Source organism: Chiloscyllium plagiosum, unplaced genomic scaffold, assembly GCF_037043375.1.
Source record: "Chiloscyllium plagiosum isolate Xiang-an unplaced genomic scaffold, Cpla_swu_hap1 HiC_scaffold_45, whole genome shotgun sequence".
Taxonomy (NCBI): domain Eukaryota; kingdom Metazoa; phylum Chordata; class Chondrichthyes; order Orectolobiformes; family Hemiscylliidae; genus Chiloscyllium; species Chiloscyllium plagiosum.
This window is the reverse complement of record NW_028270183.1, coordinates 36,350,065-36,363,615: the sequence shown is the minus strand read 5'-3', so window position 1 is coordinate 36,363,615 and position 13,551 is coordinate 36,350,065. Positions and strand designations below refer to the sequence as shown.

Genomic DNA, 13,551 nt, shown 5'->3' with positions numbered 1-13,551 from the left:
GTCGAGCAGATATTATAAGCTAATCTAGTCATTTACGCAACAAAGACGACGACACTACACGATCGAACACAATAATGACCATACCATATAACCAGGACATATCAGAAATGACTACCCAACTACTCAGACCCACAAGAACCACAGTGGCTCACAAACCAGTTAACACCTTTCACCAGTTTCTTGCACATGTTAAAGACCCAACACCCACATCCGACAGGACAAACAACTGACAAGATACCCTGCAAGGGCCGAAAAATATTATATTGGACAAACAGGAAGAAAACTGACCATACAAGTGCACAAACATCATCAACCAGACAAGGCCAGCACTCTCTCATTTACACCCACACAGACAGTGAAGGACACAAATTCAACTGGGACAATGTAAACATCCTAACACAGGCATAATAGAGACATGCAAGAGAAGTCTTTGAAGCCTGGCACTACAACTGGAACTTTATTAACAAACATATTGAACTCGGCCCCATATACAAACCACTCAGACACAGAGCTGGAAGTGCCAGAAAACAGACACAAATACCAGGCGAGACAGACCACCAATGCTTCACTAGAGGCGCACTGATATCATCTAGCGAGATTACAAAACATTTGCAGATAAACACATTTCAGATTTGTTTGCTGAACTGATACTGTTCTTTCTTACTAACTTTCTTAAAAGCCAACAAAAGACAACCAAAGAGGAGAAAATAAACTTTACATGTAAACTTGCAAGTAACATCAAGATGGACAGGAAGAGCTTCTTTAAATATACAAAAGGAAGACAACAGCCAAAATGATCACTCCATAGACAAGGCTGGGGAAATAATACTAGGGAACCAGGAAATGGCAGAGGGGTTGAGTAAATACTTCACATGAGAAAGCAGTAACAGCCTTCCAAAATGACTAAATATTCCAAGTAGAAACGGACAGCAAATAAGTCCAGTAACTATCACTACTCAGAAGTGCTAGGGAAATGGATGGGGCTGAGGACGGATAAGTCCACTGGGCCTGATGGGTTGCATCCCAGGATATTAAAGGAGATAGGCTATCTAGATAATGGATGAACTGCTAATAACTTTTGAGGAATCCTAGATTCTGGATAGGTCCCAGAAGATTACAGAACTGCCAACGCAACTCTTTTATTTAAAATAGAAGGAGAAAAAAAAAGCCAGAAGTTTAACACCTTTTGATGGGAAAATATTAGTGTATTATGAAGGAAGTAATAGCAGAGCATTTCAAAATGCACAATATGATCAAACAGAATCAGCATGGCTTTGTGAAGGGGAAATTATGCCTGACAAATTTATCACAGATACCCTACGGTGTGGAAACAGACCCTTCGGCCTGTCAAGTCCACACCGACCACTGAAGAGTAACCCATCCAGACCCATTCCCCTACTCGATTACTCCACATTTCCCCCTGACTAACCTACACATCCCTGGATACGATGGGGTTATTTAGCATGACCAATTCACCTAACCTGCACATCTTTGGATCGTGGGAGAAAACCAGAGCACCCAGAGGAAACCCACACAGGGCCCGGAAAACTGGAGGGTAGTAAAGGTAGTGACATTATTCAAGAAGGCTGCAGAGGAAAGCCTAGGAACTATAGACCACCTGATGAAGGAGCGGCGCTCCGAAAGTTAGAGCTTCCAAATAAACCTATTGGACTATAACCTGATTAGTAAGTTTGCAGATGACACTAAAATGGACAGCATTGTGGACAGTGAGGAAGGTTATCAGAAATTGCAGCAGGACCTTGATCAGCTGGGGCAGTGGGCCGAGAAATGGTAAAGGGAGTTTAATCTAGACAAGTGTGAGGTGTTGCATTTTGGAAAGTCAAATTAAGGTAGGAGTTTCATGGTGAATGGTAGGGCTTTAAGGAGTGTAGTGGAACAGAGGGACCTTGGATTTCAGGTGCATGTTTCTCTGAAAGTGGAGTCACAGGTAAGACAGGGCAGTGAAGAAGGCTTTTGGCACACTGGCCTTCTTCAGTCAGGGCAGTGAGTACAGAAATTGGGAAGTTATGCTGCAGTTATACAGGGTATTGGTGAGGCTGCACTTGGAGTATTGTGCTTAGTTTTGAACACCTTGTTATAGGAAGGAAGGATGTTATTAAACTGGAAAGAGCGCAGAAGAAATTTACAAGGATGTTGCCTGGTCTTCATGGTCTGAGGTTGCACAAGCTGGGACTTTTTTTCTTTAGAGCATAGGACACTGAGGGGATGGGCACTTTATAGAGGTGTATAAGATTATCAGAGGCATGGATAGGGTGAATGTACTCAGTCTTTTTCCCAGGGTTGGGGAAATCGAGGACTAGGGGGCATCAGTTTAAGGTTAGAGGGGAAAGAATGGAAGGGAACCTGAGAGGCAACTTTTGTTTTTACACAGAGGGTGGTACGGGTATGGAATGAGCTGCCAGTGGAAGTGGTTGAGGTGGGTACATTAACAACATTTAAAAGGCATTTGGACAAATACATGGATAGGAAAGGGTTAGAAGGATATGGGCCAAGTGCAGGGAAATCCGGTTAGCATGGATGACTATTTTGATTGGCATGGACCAGTTAAGGCTAAAGGATTGTCTCTGTGCTGGAGGACTCTACAACTCTATTTTATTAATCCTTTAATGGATTTTAAAATGCACCCAGTTCGCAGTCACAATACAATGCTTGCAGCATTCTAAACCGCTTGAGTGAACTGTTTAAACTATTTTCATGGAGTTTCGCTAGTTTAAATAGAATGAATTTTCAATTGGTTCTATGGAACTTAATATGGAATTCAACATAGAACAGCACAGGCCTTTCGGCCCTCATGTTGTGCCGACCTTTTATCCTACTCTAAGATCAAACTAGCCTACATACCCTTCATTGTACTATCATCCATGTGCCTATCCAAGAATCACTTAAATGTCCCTATTGTCTCTGACTCTCTCACCACTTTTGGCAGTGCATTCCACTCTGGGTAAAGAACCTACCTCTGACATCTCCTGCAAACCTTCCCCCAATTACCATAAAATTATGCCCCCTCACGATAGCTATTTCTGCCATAGGAAAAAGTCTCTGGCTATCCACCCTATCTATGCCTCCCGTCATCTTGTACACCCCTATCAAGTCACCTCTCATCCTTCTTCACTCCAATGAGAAAAGCCCTAGCATTCTCAACTTTTCTTCATAAGATGTGCCCTCTATTTCAGGCAGCATCCTGGTAAATCTCCTCTGCACCCACTCTAAAGCTTCCACACTTTTCCTATAATGAGGCGACCAGAAGAGAACACAATATTCCAAGTTTGATCTAACCAGGGCTCTATAGAGCAACAGCATAACCTTGCGGCTCTTAAACTCAATCCCCCGCTAATGAAAGCCAACACATCATACACTTTCTTAACAACCCTATCAACTCGGGTGGCAACTTTGAGGGACCCATGGGCGTGAACCCCCAAGACCCCTCTGTTTCTCACACTGCCAAGAATCCTGCCTTTAACCCATATTCAAATTCAACCTTCCATAGTGAATCACTTCACCCTTTTCCAGGTTGAACTCCATCTGCCATTTCACAGCCCAACTCTGCATCTTGTCAATGTCCCGTTGTAACCTACAACAGCTCTCCACACTATCCACCACTCTACCAATCTTCGTGTCATCGGCAAACTTATTAACTCACCCTTCTACTTCCTCAACCAAGTCATTTATAAAAATCACAACGAGCAGAAGTCCCAGAACAGATCCCTGTGGAACACCACTGTCACCAAGCTCCAGACTGAATACTTTTCTTACTACCCCCTCTGTTTTCGATGGGGAGCCAATTCTATATCTCATGCCTCCTACTTTCTGAATGAGCCTACCATGGGGAACCTTATCAAATGCCTTGCTAAAATCCACATACAGAGGAACCTCAATTATCCAAATTTTGGATTATCCAAAGAAGATCAAGGTCCCAATAGAAATATTACATCACGGAGGTGTTTCCAACACTGATCACGACTTTTGTTTAGATTAGATCAGATTCCCTACAGTGTGGAAACAGGCCCTTCGGCCCAACCAGTCCACACCAACCCTCCGAAGAATAACCCACCCAGACCCACTTCCCTCTGACCAATACACCTAACACTACGGGCAGTTTAGAATGGCCAATTCACCTGACCTGCACATTTTTAGACCGTGGGAGGAAACCGGAGCACCCGGAGGAAACCCACGCAGACACGGGGAGAATGTGCAAACTCCACACAGACAGTAGCCCGAGGTGGGAATTGAACCTGGGATCCTGGTGCTGTGAGGCAGCAATGCTAACCACTGAGCCACCATGCCACCCTTGCAATGATTAAAAATGAACTCAGCCTACTGAAATGCTGCCGAATACCTATCTCCCTCCCTCCCCTTTGCCTAGAGTTCTACACAGAAGTGTACCCTAAACCCCCTTCCCCAGATAATCTCTCCAACATCGTACTGTACAGGGTAAAGGTGGAACCTGTCAAAAAGTTGCAATAGAAAGTTGGGTGTGTGCTTGCATGTGCTATTTTAAGACTCACCCAGCCCCCAAAGGCAGCAACGGTCTTACTGTTGGTGTCCAGTCCAGCTGCTGGGGGACGGGGGCAAGTGGGCAGACGGGGTGTGGGGTGGGGTTGGAGGTGGACTGGAGGGCTCACAGAGGTAGGGTGGCCGGGTCAGACAGGGTTAGGGGCCGTGTTTTGGCTGGCTGACGGGGGCAAGTTTGGGTGGGATGGTCAGGAGGCAAGGACACGTGCACGGTGTGCTGCTGCCTAGTCTCCTGAACAGGGATCAGACTTGGCAAGTGCTCGCTGTGTCAATCCCATTGAACTGATGGGGGTGGGGGGTGCAAGAGGCTTCAGCAATGCTGCAGGCCCCTTACGTACAAGGGTGTGTCTGCTCAGGGACAAACCCTGAGACAGAGAGAGGGAACAAGGCAGGCAGAGCAAGGAAAAAAGGAAACTTCAGAAAACTGAGCCCCAGAAGAGAGGCATTGAATCAATTAGCTGAATAATCAATTATCCGTATCCACTGCTCTACCTTCATCAATGCGTTTTGTCACATCCTCAAAGAATTCAATAAGGTTTGTAAGGCATGACCTGCCCTTCACAAAGCCATGTTGACTATTTCTCATCAAACAATGCTTTTCCAAATAATCATAAATCCTGTCTCTCAGAATCCTCTCCAGTACTTTGCCCATGTCTGATCTGTAATTCCCAGAATTATCCCTATTCCCTTTCTTGAACAGGGGAATAACATTTCCCACCCTCTAATCATCTGGCACTATTCCAGTGGACAGTGAGGATGCAATGATCATCGCCAAAGGTGCAGCAATCTCTTCTCTCCCTTCCCAAAGGAACCTTGGGTATATCCCGTCTGGCCCAGGGGACTTATCTATCCATCATGTATTTCAAAATTTCCAGCACAACCTCCTTCCTAACATCAACCTGTTCAAGCATATCAGCCTGTTTCACACTGTCCTCACAAACACCAAGATCCCTCTCACTAGTGAATACTGAAGCAAAGTATTCATTAAGGCTCTCCCCTACCTCCTCCTACTCTCAGGACAAGTTCCCTCCACTATCCCTGATCAGCCCTACCCTCACCCTGGCAATCCTCCTGCTCCTCACATCAGTGTAGAACACCTTGGGGTTTTCCTTAATCCTACCCAAGGACTTTTCATGATCCCTCTAGCTGATTCTTCAGTTCCTTCCTGGTAATGTGGCGACCAGAACTGTACACAGTATTCTAAATGCGGCCGAACCAATGTCTTGTACAATTTTAACATGACCTGCCAGCTCTTATACTCAATACCCCATCCGATGAAGGCAAGCATATCATATGCCTTCTTGCTCGCTCTATCCAACTGTGCAGCAACCGCCAGGGTACAACGTACCTGAATTCCCAGATCTCTCTGCTCATCAACTTTTCCCAAGGATCTTCCATTAACTGTATAATTTGCTCTAGAATTAGACTACCCAAAATGCATCACTTCACATTTGCCTGGATTGAACTCCATCTGCCACTTCTCCGCCCAACTCTCCAGTCTATCTATATTCTCCTTGACAGTGCCCTATGCTTTCTGCTACTCCACAAATCTTCGTGTCATTTGCAAACTTGCTGATCCTACCAACAGTGCCCTCTTCCAGATCATTATGCATATCACAAACAACAGTGGCCCCAACACCAATCCCTGTGGAACACCACTGGTCACCTTTCTCCATTTCTGTTCTATGTAAATACAGAGTAAAAGGGTAGGGGAATGGGTATGGGTGGGTTACTCTTCAGAATGTCAGTGTAGACTTGTTGGGCCAAATGGCCTGTTTCGACACTAATCTATGTTCTATGTGATTCTAATCTATGTTTGCCTTTATTACAAGCTTCAATTACTGCAAATGTTGACATAAGGTGAATGGCAAAGCTACCACAGTAACATGATGGGAAATCTTTACACAGCAAGTTGTTACAATCTGGAAAGCATGGTAGAAACAGACGGATTTCACAAGACAATTGATGAGCATAAAAATAGTACAAAATCAAAAATTGCGGGGCATCGGAGAAAGGCAGGAACTGATTCTACTAGAATGGCCTGCATCCACATTGTAGGGAGTATATGATTCTATGCACGGACAGTCAGAATAGACACAACAAGCAAAATGGCCTTCTGTCTGTGCTATAACCATGGTAGGAATTTGGATGTAAAAGGTCACTTGAGCCATAATACTGTAGCCTGGAGTATGACCTTTGAACTAAGGTTCCCAAGCTCTATTCCATGAGCCCATTCTTCACTTCACCTATTTCTACTGTAGACTCATGTACAGAGACTGAACACCATTGTATTCATATCGTACACTATCAAAGAGGGCAGATTGAGAACTTTCAATGGACCTTGGCCTTTTATGGTCTAAAGACAGTCAAGAAGTGATTAAGTGGGATTATAGGAGGTAACAATGCCAGTTAATAAAACCATAAAAATCAGTTTTGTTCAGACTTAGTGCTGGAAGGAGTGCAGAGTCCGAGTAAGACTCTAACCTCGGGACCTGATGCATCAGTGGCAGAGTCCTTAACTATCTCAGCAAATCAGCAGTGAGCACTGGCATACATTTATTTGTTCATTTTGGACCACTGCAGGGACTCTTATGATCTACCAGCACTAACAAAACAAAGTGAAAAGCATGAGATTCCCTCCATACCCCATCAGCATACTAAAGTGAAGGGTTCACAGTGTCCTTGAGCAGTACAGAGCTGTCTAGCTGAGATGAAGTGTTACCAAACTTGCACAGGAGACCCATGCTACGTCTATGCACCACCAACAAACCAATGACCTTGGAGTCAATGTAACCCACGAGGTCCCAGCACAAATTTGCTTCGAGTTGATCAAGTACCTCTCATGTACCCTTGGGATATCTTTTTACCAACCTATGCTCAAACTGTCAGGGAATTTCCTCTATAGCAGGTAAGTCAGCCAGAGGGAGATTTCACAGCTTGGTTTACAAATCTGTTTAATATTAGATTGTCCAGAGGGAAAATAACTGTCACTTACCATGGTGGCTTGTTGCTGGTTTTCAACCAGAGTCTTCAGATCTAATAAATCGCCATCAGATTCATTCTGTATTTAAAAAAAAAAATCACTGTACATTTAGTAGGAAAAAGAAACACCAAAAGTATTAACTAATTGCAGCAAGTCAAGGTTATCAGCACATTGGTAACCAAAGCTTCAGTCCGTAAAAAGAAGGAAACAAGATTGTATCTTGTCAAAAAAAAACCCGAGTTGTTTGATCTCCACCTCGGTTTCAAGTGTTGATGATCAGGGTTCATGTACATAATGAAAGGGAGGGAGAGCTGAAGATTGCAAACATACACAGAATAAATGGCAAAATACCAGAAGTCACTGTTCTCCCCATGTTAAAGCTCCATGATCATGTGCCAGCAGCCAGGCTCAGGCAGGGAGGATCTCCCTGCCAGTTGTACTGGTGGCTGCTATGCATCAAGGAAAAGGAGAAGCATCCCTTGAAACAGACTTGGTGTATTGATGTGCTTCGGTGTAACCCCTTATCTAATTCACAATGGCCCCTCAGTGAAAGATGTGGCCCTAGCCTATCCTGTAGCTGCATTGGTTTGACTACAGTGGCATCACCTGGTTTGAGGAACCCTTAGTTGGAGCTATGGGTAACAACCCCTTGAGTTGTGAGAACTTTCCGCTCCAGGCACAGAATATGCTCACTGCAGGAGCGACAAAAGCTGAAGCTGAACAATACAGAGGACGCCCTACCCACCATTCCTGCTTAAAGAGTTTTCACGTTTCAGTGACCAGCCCCCAAACAATTTCATAAGCAACTACCAGGAGGGAAACGCTCTCACATGTAATGACAGTGCTAGCTTATCTCTGGCTTGGCATGCAGTCTGATCTATGGTTAGTCAGAGACAGCACGAGGGTACTATCTCCCACTTAACAATGGGAGTCGTACAAAGAGCCCAAGCAAACTGTGTTAAATTAAATGGCAAAGAATGACAGGGACATGCAGAGGTAAAACCTTTGATGAGCCAAATGCAGATGGATGAAATCACATGCAACACGGACTCCACTAGCCAATCTAGGACATACACATATGCAACAGTACGAGGGAAAACTTGTACATCTTCCCACAGGGAGCCTTGCAACCTGAAATACTCAAAACCAGCAAAAGCCCACAGGTCACCACACATGCACACTTTCAGATAAGGCTTGCAAAACATAAAGAAACTACCACAAGCTTGAAAACAACAGCTCTTTAATAAGCATTTGTGGCATTTCCAATGATGTACCTCAAAATCGTCCGCCTGATGAGCTTCATTTTGCCCCATTCTTTTCAGTTCACTCTGTCAAGTCCTCCCATTGGTCTGGGCGCTTGTCCAGAACAAGGACAGAATGTGAAAAGAGAAACAAAACACAAAAGCCAGAAAATAACAATGGTCTCACTCTTGAATGCAAATTCTTACTTAATCCTGTCTGGGGACAAGCCAAGCATATTCCTCCCCTCAAATCAGCTCTTCTTTCTTACCCTCTCAAAACATACAGTAGCCAACAGCTTTTCCCCATGCTAGGGGAATCTAAAACGAGAAGGGTCAGTTTTAAGCGGAGAGGGGAGAGATACACAAGGGTCCAGAGGAGCAATATTTTTACACAGATGTGGCAACTGTCTGGAACAGGCTGCCAGAATTAGTGGTGCCAAAATTAACTTTGTCGCTTAAGAAACCTTTAGACAAGTACATGGATGGGATAAATAGAGGGGGATATGGACCAAAAACGGGCAAATGGGTCTGGTTGAATTGTGAAAACTTGGCAACTCGGGCAAATTGGGTAGATGTGCCTGTTTCTCTGCTGTAAACCTCTACAATTCTATATGACTAAATATCGAACATCCTCAACATACAAAGTTTTGACTTTGATCTGTTCCGGAGGTGCCAGAAGACTGGAGGTTGGCTAACATGGTGCTACGGTTTAAGAAGGATGGTAAGGACAAGCCAGGGAACTATAGACCAGTGAGCCTGACATCGATGGTGGGCAAGTTGTTGGAGGGAATCCTGAGGATGTACATGTATTTGGAAAGGCAAGGACTGATTGGGGATAGTCAACATGGCTTTGTGCATGGGAAATCACGTCTCACAAACTTGATTGAGTTTTTTGAGGAAGTAACAAAAAGGATTGATGAGGGCAGAGTAGTAGATGTGATCTATATGAACTTCAGTAAGGGGTTCGACAAGGTTCACCTTGGTAGACTGGTGAGCAAGGTTAGATCTCATGGAATACAGGGAGAACTAGCCATTTGGATACAGAACTGACTCAAAGGTAGAAGACAGAGGGTGGTGGTGGAGGGTTGTTTTTCAGACTGGAGGCCTGTGACCAGTGGAGTGCCACATGGATCGGTGCTGGGTCCACTACTTTTCATCAATTATATAAATGATTTGGATGTGAGCATAGTAGGTATAGTTAGTAAGTTTGCAGATGACACCAAAATTGGAGGTGTAGTGGACAGCGAGGAAGGTTACCTCAGATTATAACGGGATTTTGATCAGATGGGCCAATGGGCTGAGAAGTGGCAGATGGAGTTTAATTCAGATAAATGTGAGGTGCTGCATTTTGGGAAAGCAAATCTCAGCAGGACTTATACACTTAATGGTAAGGTCCTAGGGAGTGTTGCTGAACAAAGAGACCTTGGAGTGCAGCTTCATAGCTCCTTGAAAGTGGAGTCGCAGGTAGATAGGATAGTGAAGAAGGCGTTTGGTATGCTTTCCTTTATTGGTCAGAGCATTGAGTACAGGAGTTGGAAGGTCATGTTGTGGCTGTACAGGACATTGATTAGGCCACTGTTGGAATATTGTGTGCAATTCTGGTCTCCTTCCTATCGGAAGGATGTTGTGAAACTAGAAAAGAGTTCAGAACAGATTTACAAGCATGTTGCCAGGGTTGGAGGATTTGAGCCATAGGGAGAGGTTGAATAGGCTCGGGTTGTTTTCCCTGGAGCGTCAGAGGCCGAGGGTTGACCTGATAGAGGTTTATAAAATCATGAGGGGCATGGATAGGATAAATAGACAAAGTCTTTTCCCTGGGTTAGGGAGTCCAGAACTAGAAGGCATAGGTTTAGGGTGAGAGGGGAAAGATATAAAAGGGACCTAAGGGGCAACATTTTCACGCAGAGGGTGGTACGTGTATGGAACGAGCTGCCAGAGGAAGTGGTGGAGGCTGGTACAATTGCAACATTTAAAAAGCATTTGGATAGGTATCTGAATAGGAAGGGTTTGGAGGGATGTGGGCTGGGTGCTGGCAGATGAGACTAGATTGGGTTGGGATAGCTGGTCGGCATGGATGGGTTGGACTGAAGGGTCTGTTTCCATGCCCTACATCTCTATGACTCTATGACTAAGTCAAGCCTCAGCAAATTACCTGGGCCAGCATCGTAACTGGTGGAAGGCAAGGCCACAGATTAACAACTATAAATTCCCACTGACAATGCAATGTACTGTTGCCCATCTCCGAGACACAACAGTGCATGCACAAAGATACAGCAGAGACTCTTAGAGCTCAATAAAACCCAATTAATTTACTAAGGAATAATACATGCTTTTAACTAGAAGAGTTATCTCGATCATTGTCTTTCACTATCCTGGGGTCTGTTACTACCCGCAAATGTTATATCCGGGACCTGAAAGTCCTGCTGAAAATCAAGGATTTCCTTAGGCTGCTTTATACACAGATCTCTGTGTCAAGTGTGATATCTTATTTGGAATTAACCATGCACATGACCAATCCTGAATGTTTTGTCTTAATGTATGCCTTATGTGGAATGATCTGTGCATCAACCAATTCAGAAAGTTGCATCTTTATTTGGTAGAGACAGCAGTTAATTACTTCCTCCAATCTTAGCTCTGAGCAGACCTAAGTCACTGAGCACAATAGAAGGCACATAACAGCCCATTGTAAAGCCTCCTATCAGTTCCTGTTATCTTCAGTCTTATATAACAGTATGTTTCCATATTCATAAATATGGTCAACACTGAGTTCTGCATTCATAGAATCGGTGGAGCAATTTGTACATCTGATAAAAGTGGAAGCAATCAACTTGAAAGCAATTCTGTACTCTTTGTTGCTAGAGTTTTAAAACTGGAGTTTTAACCATTAATTCCCTCCAATTACAGCAGTACTTCAAACATTTTTTCACTGTAACTCTACTTTGAATCTTGAAAATTGGTGAGAGATGGGTCGAGGAGAAAGACCAGTTAGAGCAGGGAGATCAGCCACTGTTACCACAGTGTGTGACCCAAACTTTCAGCTCACAACCCCACTGGAATGCTAACCCACACTTTCCTCACCCCGACAAACTACTCTCACATAACAGGGCCCATCCTATTGCCTGGCTATTGTTCATTATGTATCTAGTTCCATACACTCCCTTTTCCATTTGCTCCCGAGTAGAGCTACCAGCCTCATATTAGAGTATTCTCAACCCCCAAGACTATCTACTTTCACTGATATCATACAGCACATGGCCACAATTACTTCAGCTCACCTGTTGCTGAAGCCCATCTTTATTCAGCCTCTCAACCAGAAGGACATACAGGATTGAGGGATTCATGGGCTGAATGTTGTGTATTCAATTCTCATCAAAAACGTATTGAAGGAATTCAAATCAAGAGTGCCCCCAACTTCTGTTCACAAACCTCTTCCTGGCTTGTTCTCTCTTTCTCTTCAGACTTCATCTTGATAAATGGTTGCCACAAGTTGCACTAACAGGCTCAGCACTGTCCAACATTGCTACAAATAATTCGATTTCAAAAACATATTTCACAGGTTGGAGATATGCTTTGGGACAATTGAAAACGAGGAAAATGCTATACAGATGCAAAGTTGCTCCTTTTACCATCAACACAGCACATAAGCAATAAATAGGGCCAAGAATCACACCATGAATAAAGACCTCAATCATTACACTTCCATTATCACTTACATCCGCATCTATCAGACAACGACACAATTCTCCTTCAGTATAACTCTAGTTGAGGTGATTTCTACAACACAGGAAACCATTGGTAATCACAATCCAAATGCTTGACAATTCAACAATCAGAGGTCCACCGTTGTACGGCTGCAGCAGCTTTAAACGAGATTTAAATGGAGTCCAGATACAAACAAAGTCAATGATCTGGTGCTTGAGCATAAAATACACGTCAGTGACACTGCTTCCAACTCAATCTCATTTATAAATTCAGCAAAGATCACTATGATTAGAAGCAGCAAAGCTCTGTTATGAACAGATGGGAGGAGCTCCGCTTACTTGCTACGAGCTAACAGCAGAGAAATACTGATAGTGCTGCACTAATATCTGGCTTTGCAGGCAGTAGCAATTAACACTAGGACTCAGTTCAGAGATCGACTCACTACACTGTCCTCATGCAGCACTGAATTCCCATCCAGGGTGAAGTACAATTAGATATAACCTATGTCAGGTTTCCAGCTTTTTGTATTTTTCTTTGTCCTCTAGTACACAGAACTTTTATGTTAGTGAGCTCAGAGAATGATTAAACAGATAGCGCCTGCACTCTCCAGAGTTTAGAAAAATGAGATATGATCTCATGCAAACTTACAGCATTCTTAAACCTTTGGGGGAGGTGTGGGCATCAGAACCATCTCAGACTCGAGGGAAGGCCATTTAAGACTGAGGAGGAGATGGGGAAATGCTTTTACTCAGGGGGTGGTAAAGTTTTGGAATTCTCTACCTTGGAGGACTAAAAAGGCACACTCCTGGAGTATTTATCAGTTTCTGTTGACAGGTTTCTGGATATCAAGGGATATGGAGATAGCGTGAGAAAGCAGCATTGAGGCAAATCTGCCATGATCTAGATGGCAGAGCAGGTACAATGGTCAAGTGGGCGACTCGCTCTCATTTCCCACCTTCTAACTAAGTGCTTTATTGCAGCGTTTATAATCACTCAAGTAGGTGTAAAAAAAAAACAAGCTATTAAAGGCAAGCCATACATACAAGATTATGAGAGAGATTTAGGACAAGACAGATAGCGCATTGCGGTTTT

The 13,551-nt window shown here is 43.8% G+C and overlaps 1 long non-coding RNA gene across 1 annotated transcript in view; it reads right to left on the bottom strand.

Annotated features, from left to right (window-relative positions):
• The window catches only part of LOC122552157 (uncharacterized), a 36,090-nt gene that overhangs the window by 12,351 nt on the left and 10,188 nt on the right, over positions 1 to 13,551 (bottom strand). The window contains exons 2-3 of the long non-coding RNA XR_015754464.1: positions 8,791 to 8,872; positions 7,529 to 7,594 (exon numbers count right to left, since the gene is read on the bottom strand). This is a non-coding gene — a long non-coding RNA (uncharacterized LOC122552157). The remainder of the gene's footprint in view (positions 1 to 7,528; positions 7,595 to 8,790; positions 8,873 to 13,551) is intronic.